Source organism: Macaca nemestrina, chromosome 12 (assembly GCF_043159975.1).
Source record: "Macaca nemestrina isolate mMacNem1 chromosome 12, mMacNem.hap1, whole genome shotgun sequence".
Classification (NCBI taxonomy): Eukaryota; Metazoa; Chordata; class Mammalia; order Primates; family Cercopithecidae; genus Macaca; species Macaca nemestrina.
In genome coordinates this window covers 98844107-98857945 of record NC_092136.1, presented here as the reverse complement: position 1 = coordinate 98857945, position 13839 = coordinate 98844107, and the positions used below count along the sequence as shown (strand labels likewise).

The 13839-nt window shown below is 36.2% G+C and overlaps 1 long non-coding RNA gene across 1 annotated transcript in view; it reads right to left on the bottom strand.

Moving 5' to 3' along the window:
- The window catches only part of LOC105484298 (uncharacterized), a 193159-nt gene that overhangs the window by 24772 nt on the left and 154548 nt on the right, over positions 1-13839 (bottom strand). The window lies entirely within an intron of this gene.

The following is a 13839-nucleotide window of genomic DNA, read 5'->3' as shown; positions in this document are numbered from 1 at the left end:
CAGTCTGCATGTGTCTTTATAGGTGATGCATGTTTCTTGTAGGCAATAGGACATTGTGTCTTGTTTTTCAAATTCATTCAGCCACTTTGTGTCTTTTGATTGGAGGGTTCAATTCATTTACATTCAATGTTATTATTGATAAGTAAGGACTTACTTCTGTCATTCTATTATTTGGTTTTTGGTTGCTTTGTGTTCTTCTCTTCCTTTTTCCTTTCCTTTCTGTCTTCCTTTTAGTAAAGATAATTTTCTCTAGTGTATTCTTTAAATTCTCGCTTTTTATTTTTTTGTATATTCAATACATGCTTTTGATTCGAGGTTACCATGAGGCTTGCCTATACTCATAACCGATTATTTTATGCTGACAACACTGTTTGCATAAACAAATGAAAAGAAAACTAATATACTCTGCAACTTACTTTTGTCTCTCTGCCTTTAAACCTTTGTTGATTCTATTTATTTGTCTGTCCGTGTTTTAAAAAGTTGTTGTAATTACGGTTTTTGATTGGTTTATTTTTAGGCTTTCTACTTTAGACAAGAATAATTCACATACAACAGTTACGGTGTTATAATATTCTGTGTTTTTCTGTGTACTTAGCATTATTAGTGAGTCTTGTATCCTTAGATAATTTATTTTTGATCATTATCATCCCTTTTTTAAATAAAGAACTCTCTTCACCATTTCATGTAGAATATATTTAGTGGTGATTAAATTCCTTAGATTCTGTTTCAGAAAACCTTTCTATCACCTCACTGTTTGAAGAATATTTTCATTGTATATACAAGTCATTTTCCTTCAGCACTTTAAATATGTTACACCACCCTCTAGTGTCATGAGGTAGTCTTTGGGTTAAATTGGCTTGGTGTTTATAACCTTCTTGTACTTGGATTACACTAGGTTTGGGATGTCATCTTATTATTCCTTTCAATAAACTTTCTATTTGTATCACTTTCTATGTCTCCTGTTTAAGACCAAAACTCTTAGATTTACCCTTTTGAGATATTGAAGATATGCTTCATTGTTTTCTATTATTTTTTTCTTCTGATTGTATTTTCAAATAGCTTGTCTTCAAGGCATACTAATTATTTCTTCCACTTGATCAATTCTATTAAGACCTTCTGATGCATCTATCAGTATGTCAACTGCATTTCTCAACTTCAGAATTTCTGTTGGATTCTTGTTAATTATTTAAATCCCTTTAATTTATCTGATAAAAATCTGAATTTCCCCAAAACAGCTCTTTGAAATCTCTGTCTGAATGGTCACATATCTTTTTCTCCAGAATTGGTATCTGGTTCCTTATTTAGCTCTTTTGGTGATTTGTTTTCCTGGATAGTCTTGATGCTTAGGAATTTTCATCTGTGCCTGGACAATGAAGGGTTAGGTATTTATTATAGTCTTCACAGTCTGGCCTTATTTGTACCTATCCGCATAGGAAAGGCTTGCTTTCCAAGTATTAGAAATGACTTAGGTGTGGTGATTTAAGCCACATCTGCTTTAGGGGTCATCCTAAGCCCAGCAACACTGTGGTTCTTGCAAACTGCTAGGGGTACCATCTTGATGGTCTTGGATAAGATCTGGAAAATTTCTCTGGGTTACAAGGCAGAAACTCTTGTCCTTGTCCTCTACTTTTGCCCAAACAAACATTTCCTTTTTCTCTGTTCTGAGCCACCTGGAGCTGGGAGTGGGGTAACACAAGTAACCTTGTGGTCACCACCACTGTGACTGCACTGTGTCAGACCTAAAGCCAGCAGAGCTCTGGGTCTTGCTCAATGCCCACTGTAACCACTAGTTAGCAAATTCTCATGTTTTCTAAGACCTGGGGTCCTAATAGCAAAGCAAGCCAAGCTTGTATCCTTCCTCAAATGGTGGCAAGTTTTCCTAGGCCCCAGCTGTGTCCAGAGGTGCAGTCTGGGAGAGGTTCTGGAATCAGAAACCTTATAATTCATCCTGGTGTTCTCTTGTACTGTGGATGAATTAGTATTCATAACATGAGATGCAGTCCTTCCCACTCTCTCTCCTCTCTCTGTCTGTGTCACAGACAGAAGAAACTTACCCCATGGTCACCACCACCATAGGTCAGCAGGAAACACTGCCAGGCTACCGCCGATGTTCCTTTAAGTCAAGGGGCTCTTTAGTCAGCGTGCGGTAAATATCTGCCTGACCTGAGACTCCTCATTCAGGGAAGTTGGCTCCCCTCTGGCCCAGGGCAGACCCAGAAGTGCCATCCTAGAGCCAAGGTCTGGAATCAAGGATCCCAAGAGCCCAGATGGTGCTCAACCCCTCTGTGGCCAAGCTGGTAGGTATATAAGGTGCGAGACATATTCCCCTTTACTTTTCCCTTCAATTTTCTCAAGAAGAAAGATCCTTTTTCCACAGCCTTCCCAGGGAGAAATATGCTGATTCTTACTGAAGCCAGCTAGTCTCAAAATCTCACTAAAGACCTAGGGCATACTACATGGGTATTGCTTCTGGCTATTCAGGGCTCAAGGCTCTTTAGTCAGGAGATGATGGGTCCTGTCAGGACTGGATCCTTCTCTTTAAGACAGTAGGTTTTCCTCAGTCCCAGGGCATGTCTAGAAATGTTCAGGAACTAGTGCCTGGTTAGTGGGCCTCATGACTGACTGGTGTCCTATCTTTTGGCTGAGCTTGTATCTAATATTCAAGACAAAGTCCCCTTTACTCTTTCCTCTCCTTTCCTCAAGTGGAAAGAAGGGGGTTATTTTGAAGCTAGTTGTGCAACTCAAAATTTTGTGCAGGGCTGTGCAAGCACTCCCTTAGCCACCACAGCTGCTGTCTCAGTATTTTTCATGCCCCTCAGGTCCACTGACTCTGAGCCCACTTCAGCACTAGGACTCACCTGGAAATTGTAGTTCTTGTGTCCTAGAGTGCCTTTCAAGTTTATTTAGAGGTCTAGAGCACTTAAGCCTGCAGTACCAAGGATTGTCTAAACTCAAGTTCCACCTACTGGAATGGCTGACTTCCCCTTACTAGGGCTAGTTAAAATACTCTCTCCATAGGCATCAGTTGAGTCAAGCCTGAGTTTCCTTTCTGCTGTGACAGGGCAGCATTGAGTTTCAATAAAATGTCTCACAATTACTGCTCTTTTTTTCTCCTACGCACACATATTCTCAGTGCAACATGACTGTTGGCAGAGAATAGTTGAAGAGTGTTGTTATTGATCCAAGACTCTCTTTTCTACCCTCTTTAATGCCTCTTTCACTGATATGAAGTTATGAAGTTAAAACCTCGTACTATGGGTGCTTGCCTGATTTTTATTTTTTATGAAAGTGCTTTTGTTGTGTATATAGATAAATTGGTATCCTTGTAGGGGATACAAACAGTGGAGCCTTGTATTTGGCCATCTTACTTCTCTCCTCCCTCTGAAGATATTTTTTCTATAAAGTTTTGTAACTAAATAGAGCAGTAAACAGCTACATGGATACTTGTTACTCTTTATTTCTAACATGAAAAATAATCATTTTAACCATTGAGAATATTAAAAAATTCTGTATGCAATTAGACATTATTACTAAAGTACCTAATTGATATAAAAATTAGTGTGGTTTTTACACATGTCTAGCATAAACATTACCACTTGATGATGTCTAAGAAAATAATAGATTTTATAGATACCAGATTTTAATAGAAAATTTACTCCTTAAAGGAGTAAAAGTTTTCATAATTATGTTAATGTTGGTGTTACCTCAGTATACTATAAAGATTTTAAGTTCCCCACCAAAATTAGTATTTTTAAAAATTCAAAAAAATCTGACTTTTGTTTTTGCAGTGAAGATAACTTGCTTTTAAGCGTAATATAATATTTTGTAGAAGCTCTTACTACCAAAAATAAATACACCTGATATGGTTCGGCTGTGTCTCCACCCAAATCTCATCTTGAATTGTGTTTCCCATAATCTCCACGTGTCATGGGAGACACCAGGTGGAAATAATTGAATCTTGGGGGCAGTTTTGCCTGTACTGTTCTAGTGATAGGGAGTTCCCAAAGATCTGAGGGTTTTAGGAGGGGTTTTCCCCTTTGCTTTTTTTCCTCATTCTTTCTCCTGCCACCCTGTGAAGAGATGCCTTCCACCGAGATTTTAGGTTTGCTGGGGCCTCCCCAGTCATGTGAGTACACTAAACATCTTTTCTTTATAAATTACCAGGTCTTGGATATTTCTTCATAGCAGCATGAGAATGGACTAATACAGTAAACTGGTACCACATAGTGGGATGTTGCTGTAAAGATACCCAAAAATGTGGAAGCAACTTTGGAACTGTGTAATAGGCAGAGGTTGGAACATTTTGAAGAATTTATAGGATGATAAGATGTGAGAAAGTTTGGAACTTTCTAGAGACTTGTTGAATGGCTTTGAGCAAAATGCTGATAGTGTGATTTGGATAATGAAGTCAAGAATGAGGTAGTCTCAGATGAAAATGAGTAACTTGTTGGAAGTGGAATAAAGGTGACCCTTGTTATGTTTTAGCAAAGAGACTGGTAGCATTTGACCCCTAGAGATCTATGGAAATTTGAACTTGAAAGAGATTATTTAGGGTATCTGGTGGTGGAAATTTCTAAGGAGCAAAACATTCAAGAGTTGACTTGGGTACTCTTAAAAGCATTTGGCTGTATGTATTCACAAATATATAGTTTGGAATTGGAACTTACACTTAAAAGGGGAGGAGAGCATAAAAGTTTGGAAAATTTGCAGCCTGAAGATGCAACAGAAAAACCATTTTCTGAGGAGAAATTCAAACCTGCTTCAGAAATTTGTGTAAGTAACGAGAAGCCAAATGTTAATTGCCAAGACAATGGGGAAAGTGTCTCCAGAGCATGTCAGAGATCTTCACAGCAGCCCCTCCCATCATGGGCCCAAAGTCCCAGGAGGAAAAAATGGTATCAGGGGCCAGGCCCAGGGCCTTGCTGCTTTGTGCAGTCTTGGGTCTTAGTGTCCTGCATTCCAGCTGTGGCAAAAATGGGCCAACCTACAGCTCAGGCCACTCCTTCAGAAAGTTCAAGCCTGAAGCCTTTGTGGCTTACATGTGGTGATGGGCCTGTAGGTGCACAGAAGTCAATAATTGGGGTTTGGTAACCTTCAACTAGATTTCAGAGGATGTATGGAAATACCTGGATGTCCCAGCAGAAGTATGCTGTAAGGGTGGAGCCCTCATGAAGCCCCTCTGCTAGGGAAGTGTGGAAAGGAAATGTGGGGTTGGAGCCCCACACAGAGTCTCCACTAGGGCACTGCTTATTGGAGCTGTGAGAAGAGGGCCACCATCCTCCAGACCCCAGAATGGCAGATCCACTGACAACTGGTACCATATGTCTGGAAAAGCCACTGATACTCAACACCAGCCTGTGAAAGCAGCTGGGAAGGGTCTGTACTCTGTAAAGCCACAAGGGCAGAACTGCCCAAGGCCATGAGAGCCCACCTCTTGCGTTGACATGACCTGGATGTGAGACATAAAATGAAAGCACATCATTTTGGAACTTGAAGGTTTAATGACTGCCCTGTTGGATTTCAGACTTACATGTGGACTGTAGCACATTTGTTTTGGCCAATTTCTCCCAGTTGGAAGAGATGTATTTTCCCAGTATGTGTTCACCCATTGTATCTAGAAAGTAACTAATCTGCCTTTAGTTACTTTCATAGGCTTATAGGTAGAAGGGACTTGCTTTGTCTCAGATGACACTTTGGACTTGGACATTTTGGTTAATGCTGGAATGAGCTAAGACTTTGGGGGACTGTTGGAAAAGCAAGGTTTTGTTTTGACTGTGAGGACATGAGATTTTGGAGGAGTCAAAGGTGGGATGATACAATATGGAATGATATGGTTTGGCTGTGTCCCCACCCAAATCTCATCTTGTAGTTCCCATAATCCCCTTGTGTCATAGGAGAGACCAGGTGGAGATAATTGGATCGTGGTGACGGTTTCCCCCATATGGTTCTCGTAATAGTAAGTGAGTTCTCACAAGATCTGAAGGTTTTATAAGAAGCTTCCCCCTTTCAGTTCTTCCCCCTTCAGTTCTCTTTCTCTCTCCTGCCACCTGTGAACAGGTGCCTTCTGTTATGATCATAAGTTTCATGAGGTCTCCACAGCCATGTGGAACTGTGAGTCAATTAAACCTCTTTTCTTTACAAATTAACCAATCTCAAGTATTTCTTCATGGAAGTGTGAGAACGGACTAATACAATACCTATTTTCCACTGGCAAATTTATTGTGGATATGGCCAAAATTTAAATTCTGTGCTCACAGTAAAATCAAAAAGGTACTTTTTTACTGGTTTACATTAATGAAAATCCATTATTACTTTATAAAATTCTAAGCTTATGTTTGATATAATCATGCCTTAGAATTTCACCTATGAATGTAACATGTGAGTACTAGATCTCAGTGAAATAATTCTTCAATTTGAAACATAATCAAAGGTTTCTGAAAGAAATGTAATATTCGAAGAAATGTTTTCAATATTAGAGATTTTTCATGTTCCTCATAATTTTTAAAAAGAAAATTTGCATTTTAGTGTATAACTGTTTCTGCTGCAGCTGCTTCCACTCTTGGAAATATTTTGATAACAAAGTCTAAGCTCTTAAGCATTGTTGAATACTACCTATTTTTTACCCTCGAGAGCAATTTGTGTTGTTTGATGCCTTATATTTTTGTTTGTACTTTCTTCTCATCTGGCTTTTTAAAATCCCTAGTCTGATCTGAACTACTTTCCAGTTCTTGTGTTGACTAATTGAAAATGAGAATGCTGTTAAAGTGCCGTTTGTGCCCCTAGTAGTGACTGGCCGTCTTGAGTGGTAGCTCATCTTTTGGACAGAATAATTTTCCCCCCATAAGCACAGAATGATGGCTCACAGAGAAGATGAAAGGTTAAAAATAAAGACAACATTGGCCAGGCGCAGTGCCTCACGCCTGTAATCCCAGCACTTTGGGAGGCCGAAGCGGGCAGATCACGAGGTCGGGAGATCGAGACCATCCTGGCTAACACGGTGAAACCCCATCTCTACTAAAAATACAAAAAATTATCCGGGCGCAGTGGCGGGCGCCTGTAGTCCCAGCTACTCAGGAAGCTGAGGCAGGAGAATGGTGTGAACCCGGGAGGCCAATTTGGCAGTGAGCTGAGATCACACCACTGCACTCCAGCCTGGGCGATAGAGTGAGACTCCGTCTCAAAAAAACAAACAAAAAAAGACAATATTTATGTGAGCAAGAATCTTAATTTTTTTTTCTGTGAACCCTGCTCCACAAACAATTACATTTTGTAATTTGTAATTACAAATTACATTTTACTTAATCTGAAAGAGTAGACAATAGACTCTTTTCTTTTCATAAACCTTTTAAATTGGCAAACAGCCATTCTGAACACCAGGCACATTCTAGCCCTTCTACATTGACATGAGGCTGGGACATGTTCAGCAAAGAAGCAATAATGCACATTTTCTTCCAAGCACAGAAATCACACTCTTTTCCAAGAAAATCATTTAGGCAGTTAGTCAACCCTGAAACCTCTGGCTTTACTCGAAACTCTCAGATTTATAAACATAAAATACTAATAACGTTCGGCATATGTTTAAGCCATGTCTTTTTGAGATTAGAAAGTAGACACACACACACACACATCGTTGAGTTTTATGAAGAACATTTCAAAGGTCTCCTATACACCTATTATATATCTTAAGCTTTTGGCCTTGAGTTCCCTTTGCACAAATTTAACAACAGTGTCAGGTAAGCATATACATCGATTTGTTGTGATTAATCAAGAATATAGGCAGACTAAGCTCTAATTTCCTTAAGCTCAACTATTTCAATTTATATATTTTTATAGATATTTATTCATTTTTCTATAGATTGGATTAAGCCAATATAATTTCTGCATCAAATTTGTGATATATATAGACAGATTTAGATATGTATATATAATTATTTGTCATCAAATGGATTCGAAACGCATACTTTTTCTATTTTATTTTTCAAAGACTTTTTTAAAAGTGCAATTTCAGGATGACTAAAATTGAGATAAAGTTACAAAAATTATACATATACCCCTGTCTGTAATATTACTAATATCCATTGTTTACACATTGTGATATTAATGAAATATCACTGTGATATTTCTAATATCCAGTGTTTACACACCATATTAGTGAAATATCATTGTGATATTTCTAATATCCAATGTTTACACACAGTGCTTACTGTGATACTCACAAAATGTCACTGTGATATTTCTAATATTCAGTGTTTACACACTGTGATATCAGTATCACTGAGATATTTCTAATATCCAGTGTGTACGCACTGTGATAACAATGAAATACTGCTGCAATATTTCTTATATCTAGTGTGTACACGTTGTGATATTCCTGAAATATCACTTTGATATTTCTAATATCCAGTGTTTACACACTATGATATTAATAAAATATCACATATTTCTAATATCCAGTGTTTACACCCTGTGATATCAATGGAATACTGCTGTGATATTTATAATGTCCAGTGTTTAACCCTGTGATATTAACAAAATACCTCCGTGATATTTACAATATCCAGTGTTTATACCCTGTGATATCAATGAAATATCACCATTTATAGTTTCCAGTGTTTACACCCTGTGATATCAATGAAATATCACTGATATTTATAATATACAGTATTTACAGACTATTACATCAATGAAATATCACTCCAATATTTATAATATCCAGTGTTTACACCCTGTGATATCAATGAAATATCGCTGTGTTGCATAGCCACTCCCACTATCAATATTCTCAACTGGAGTGCTACATTTGTTACAATCGATAAATCTACTTTGTTACTTCATAATCACCCAAAGTCCATAGTTTACATAAGGGTTTCTCTTGGTATTTTACGCGTTACATGGATTTGGACAAATGTTTAATGAAATATATCCACCATCATAGTATCCTACAGAAGAGTTCACTACCTTAAAACTCTTGTGTGCTCTGTATATTCATTCCTTCCTCCCTCTGATCCTCTGACAACCACTTATCTATTTACTGTCTCTAAAGTTTTGCCTTTTCCAGAATGTCATGTATCTGGTATATTATAGGACATAGCTTTTCAAATTGGCTTCTTTCACTTAGTAATATCCATTTAAGTTTCTTCTATGCTTTTTATGGCTTGTTAGATCAAGTCCTTTTAAAATTCAGTAATATTTCATTATCTAGATGTGCCACTGTTTATTAAGCCACTCGCCTACTGAAGGATATCCTGGTTGCTTCAAGTTTTAGCAGGTTTTTTGTTTGTTTGTTTGTTTTAAAGCTGCTATAAACATCTGTGTTGCAGGATTTTGTGTGGATAAAAAATTTCAGAGTATTTATATACATACAAAAAGTGCTATTGATGCATCATATAGTAAGGGTATGTGTAGTCTTTGGCCAGATGCCATGGCTCCATGCCTGTAATCCTAGCACTTTGGGAGACTGAGGCAAGAGGATCGCTTGAGCCCAGGAATTTGCAACTGGCCTGGGCAATGTGGTGAAACCTTGTCTCTACAAAAAAATACAAAACTTGTCAGGTGTGATGGTGCATGCCTATAGGCCCAGTTACTCAGGAGGCTAAGGTGGGAGGATCACCTGAGCCTGGGGAGGTCAAAGCTGCAATGAGCTGTGATCATGCCACTGCATTACAGCCTAGATAACAGAGTGAGATGCTTGCTGTTCCTCCCTGCAAAAAAATGAGTATGTGTAGTTTTGTAAGACACTGCCAAACCTTCTTCCAAAGTGGCTTTACTATTTTGCATTCCCATAATAAATCAGAATTACTGCTGCTTCATATCTTCACCAGAACTTGGCATTGTCAGTGCTCTGTATTTTTGTCATTGTAATAGGTATGGAGTGGCATCTCATTGTTTTGATTTGCTATTTTCTCTCTCTCTCTCTCTCTCTATATATATATATATATATTTAAATATATATATATATTTTTATATATATATATATATTTGGACATATTTGGATATGATGACTGACTTACATCTTCCTTGGTAAAATATCTGGATGTCTGTTTAGTGGTTTTGTTCATTTTATACTTGGGTTGCTCATTTTCTTTTCTTGGAGTTTCAAAAGTAATTTGTACATTTTGGATTGCAAGATTTTATCAGCTGTGTCTTTTACAAATATTTTTGTCCAGTCTGTGGCTGTTCTCATTCTCTTGACATTGTAGAGCAGGAGTTTTCCATTTTAATAAAATCCAACTTATCAATTATTTATTTCATTGATTGTGCCTTTGGTGTTCATGTAAAAAGGCATTGCTATCCCAAAGATTATGTAGGCTTTCTCCAAAGTTATCTTCTAGAGTTTTACCGATCTGTGTTTTACACTTAGGTCCACGATTCATTTTAATTTTTGTTGTTCCTGTTAAGAATTTAAGATCTGTGTTTAGATTCATTATTTTTTTGTGGGAATGTCAAGTTTTCTAGCACCTTTAGTTGGAAAGACATTTTGCTCTATGTATCACCTTTGATCCCTTATAAAAGATAAGCTGACTACATTTATGTAGGTCTATTTCTGACATCTCCATTCTGTCTCACTGATCTATTTGACTATTCATTAACCAACACCACATTGTCTTGATCATTTTACCTTCATAGTAAGCCTTGAAGTCAGGGTGTGTCAATCATACAACTCTGTTCATTTCCTTCAATATTGAGTTGACTATTATTGTTCTTTTTCCTTCCTATACAAAGTTAAAAATAAGTTGATATCCATGAAATAATTTGCTGTGATTTTGATTGTTATTATATAGATCAAAATCGTAATGATAGTTTGACAATATTTTCTTAATATTCAATAATATTCTTATCTATGTCTTTATTTAGCTTTGATTTCTTTCATCCAAGTTTTACTTTCCTCATATGGACCTTGTACATATTTTATTTATATCTATTCCATTTTGAGGGTGCTTATGTCAATGTTATTGTGTTTTCAGTTTCAAATTCCCATTGTTCATTGTGAGTTTATAGAAAAGGGAATGACTTTTGTTTATTCATCATGATTCTACAACTTTACTATAATGGCTTATTCCTTCTGACAGTTGCTTTTGTTCATTTGGTTTTCTTTCAGATTTTCTACACAAATGGTCATGTCATTGGAAAAGACAATTTTGTTTCTTCCTTCCCAATTTGTATATAGTTTTTATTTTATTTTCTTGTCCTAGTGCATTAGCTAAGACATCCAAGATGATGAAAAGAAATGGTGGGTAGAGAAAAATTTGTTCTTAATTTTGTAAGAAAGTTTCTAGTTTCTCAGCACAAGGTATGACGTCAGCTGTAGAGGCTTTTTAGAAAACATTCTTTATGAAATTAAGTAAGTTCCCCTCTATCCCCTGTTTCCTTAGAGTTTTTATTAATGATTATTGGATTTTGTCAAATGCTTTTTCTGCATGTTTAATTTATTTTTAACCTGTTGCTGTAATAGTCTAATTGATTTTTAAAATGCTGAATCAGCTTTGTAAGCCTAGGATATTCCATTTGGTCATGGTATATAATTATTTTTATATATTGTTGGATCCTATAATGTTTTGAGAATTTTTGTATCTATGTTCATGAGAGACATCAATCTATAGTTTTCTTTTCTTCTAGTATTTTTAGTCTTTTGTATTGTAATAATGCTGGCCTCATATGATGACTTAGGTAGGATTCTCTCTGCATGTATTTTCTGGAAGAGATTGTAGAGATTTGGCATTATTTCTCCCATAAATATTTGGTATATTATATATATTGTTTACTCTTCATATATTTTGAAATTTGCGTGCTTGCTTTCTGTTATTGATTTCTAGTTTAATTCTAATCTGGTCTGAAAGCAGATTCAGATGATTTTCGTTCTTTTAAATTTGTGTTTTTATGGCCCAGATGTGATCCATCTTGGTGAACATTCCATGTGAACTTTAGAAGAATTTACTGTGCTGTTGTTGGATAAAGCTGTTGACACATGTGCATTATACACACGTGATTGATATTTCTTAGTTCAACTCTTTCCTTAATGATTTTCTCCCTGCCGGATCTCTCCACTTCTGATAGAGTATTGCTGAACTGCTGTATGATAATAGTAAATTTAGCTATTTATCTTTGCATTTCTACCACTTTCTGTTGCACATATATTGACACTCTGATTTTCGGATTGCATGTGTTCTTGAAGAATTAACCCACTTATGGTTATGTAATGCCCTTCTTCATTACTAATACATTTCCTTTCTTTGAAGTGTACTTTGTCTCAAATTGCTGTAGTTTCTGCTACTTTATAATTATAAAGCTACATTACAATAATTTTTATTATTAGTAGTATATTTTTCTTCATGCATTTATATTTAATTTATATGTCCCTTTATATTTAAAGTGGGATTTTTTATACTTTGATATATACAACATATATTTTGATCAGCTCTGAAACCCTGTCTTTTAACTGGTGCATTTAGGCTGAGTACAGTGGCTCATGCCTTTTAATCCCAGCATTTTGGGAGGTGGAGACTGTAGGATCATTGAGGCCAGGAGTTAACGAGCACCCTGGGCAATAGTGAGACCCCATCTCTACAAAACTAAAAAAAAAAGAAAAAGAAAAAACCTAGCCATGGTGGCTCATGCCTGTTGTCCCAGCTGCTAGAAAGGCTGAAGCAGGAGTATCCCTTGAGTCCAGGAGTTTGAGACTGCAGTGAACACCACTGCACTCCAACCTGGGCAATGAAGTGAGATCCTGTCTCTAAAAAATAAATTTAATAAAACTCCCCAAAGTGAGTAAACTTAGACCACTGACATTCAAAGAGATTAATGATACAGGTGGATTATCTTCTACCGTATTCTATGCCGCTTTTATCTTCTTGCCCTTGTTCTTTGCCTCTATTTTTGTCTTCTACACTTTTTCTGCTTTTTGTGATTTTAATTGAGAACTTCATGTCTTGTTTTTCTTCTTTCTTAGCATATCAGATGTACTTCTTTAGTACTTTTTAAGTTTTTCTTCGAGTTTGCAATATACGTTTACAAGTAATCCGTGTACACTTTTGAATAACACCATATTTATTCACAGGTAGGCTGAGTAGCTTATAATAGGAAAATAATCCTAATTCCTCCCTCCTTTTCCTTGTAACATGGCTGTCATTCTTTTCACTTATATATATGCACATGTAAGTACATATAATGGAATATAAGTTGCTATTATTTTTAATAAACTGTTATATGTTAGATTAATGAAGAATAAAGAAAATAAGACTTTTTATTTTACATTCACTTGTTTCTTCTTTGGTGCTCCTTCTTTCTTTATATAGACCTGAATATCTAAATCCATATAATTTGTCTTCTCTCTAAAGATCTTCTTTTATCACATCTTCCAAAGCAGGTCTAGTGGCAACAAATTCCATCATTTTTTGTTTAGAAAATTTTTATTTCTTCTTCACAATTGATAGGCAATTTTACAGAGTAAAGAATCTTAGGTTGATTTTTTTTCTCTTAACATTAAAATGTCAGTGTACTCTCTTCTTGCTTGCATAATTTCTAAGGAGAATTAGGATATAATTCTTATTTTTTTTTTGTCATAGGTAAAATAATTCTTATTTGTTTTTCCTCTCTGACTTCTTTCAGAATTTTTTCTTGATTTTTGATTTCTATGTAATTGACAATAATATGCTTAGGTGTAAGGTTTTGGGGGTTTTGTTGTTGTTGTTTATTGATCTCAGTTGATGTTTTCTGAGCTTCCTGAATCTGAGATTCGGTATCTGACATTAATTTGGAAAAATTCTCAGTTATTATTCTTTCAAAACTTCTATCCTTCTTTCTTCTCCTTCTGGTATAGTCATTAAATATATGTTATCCTTT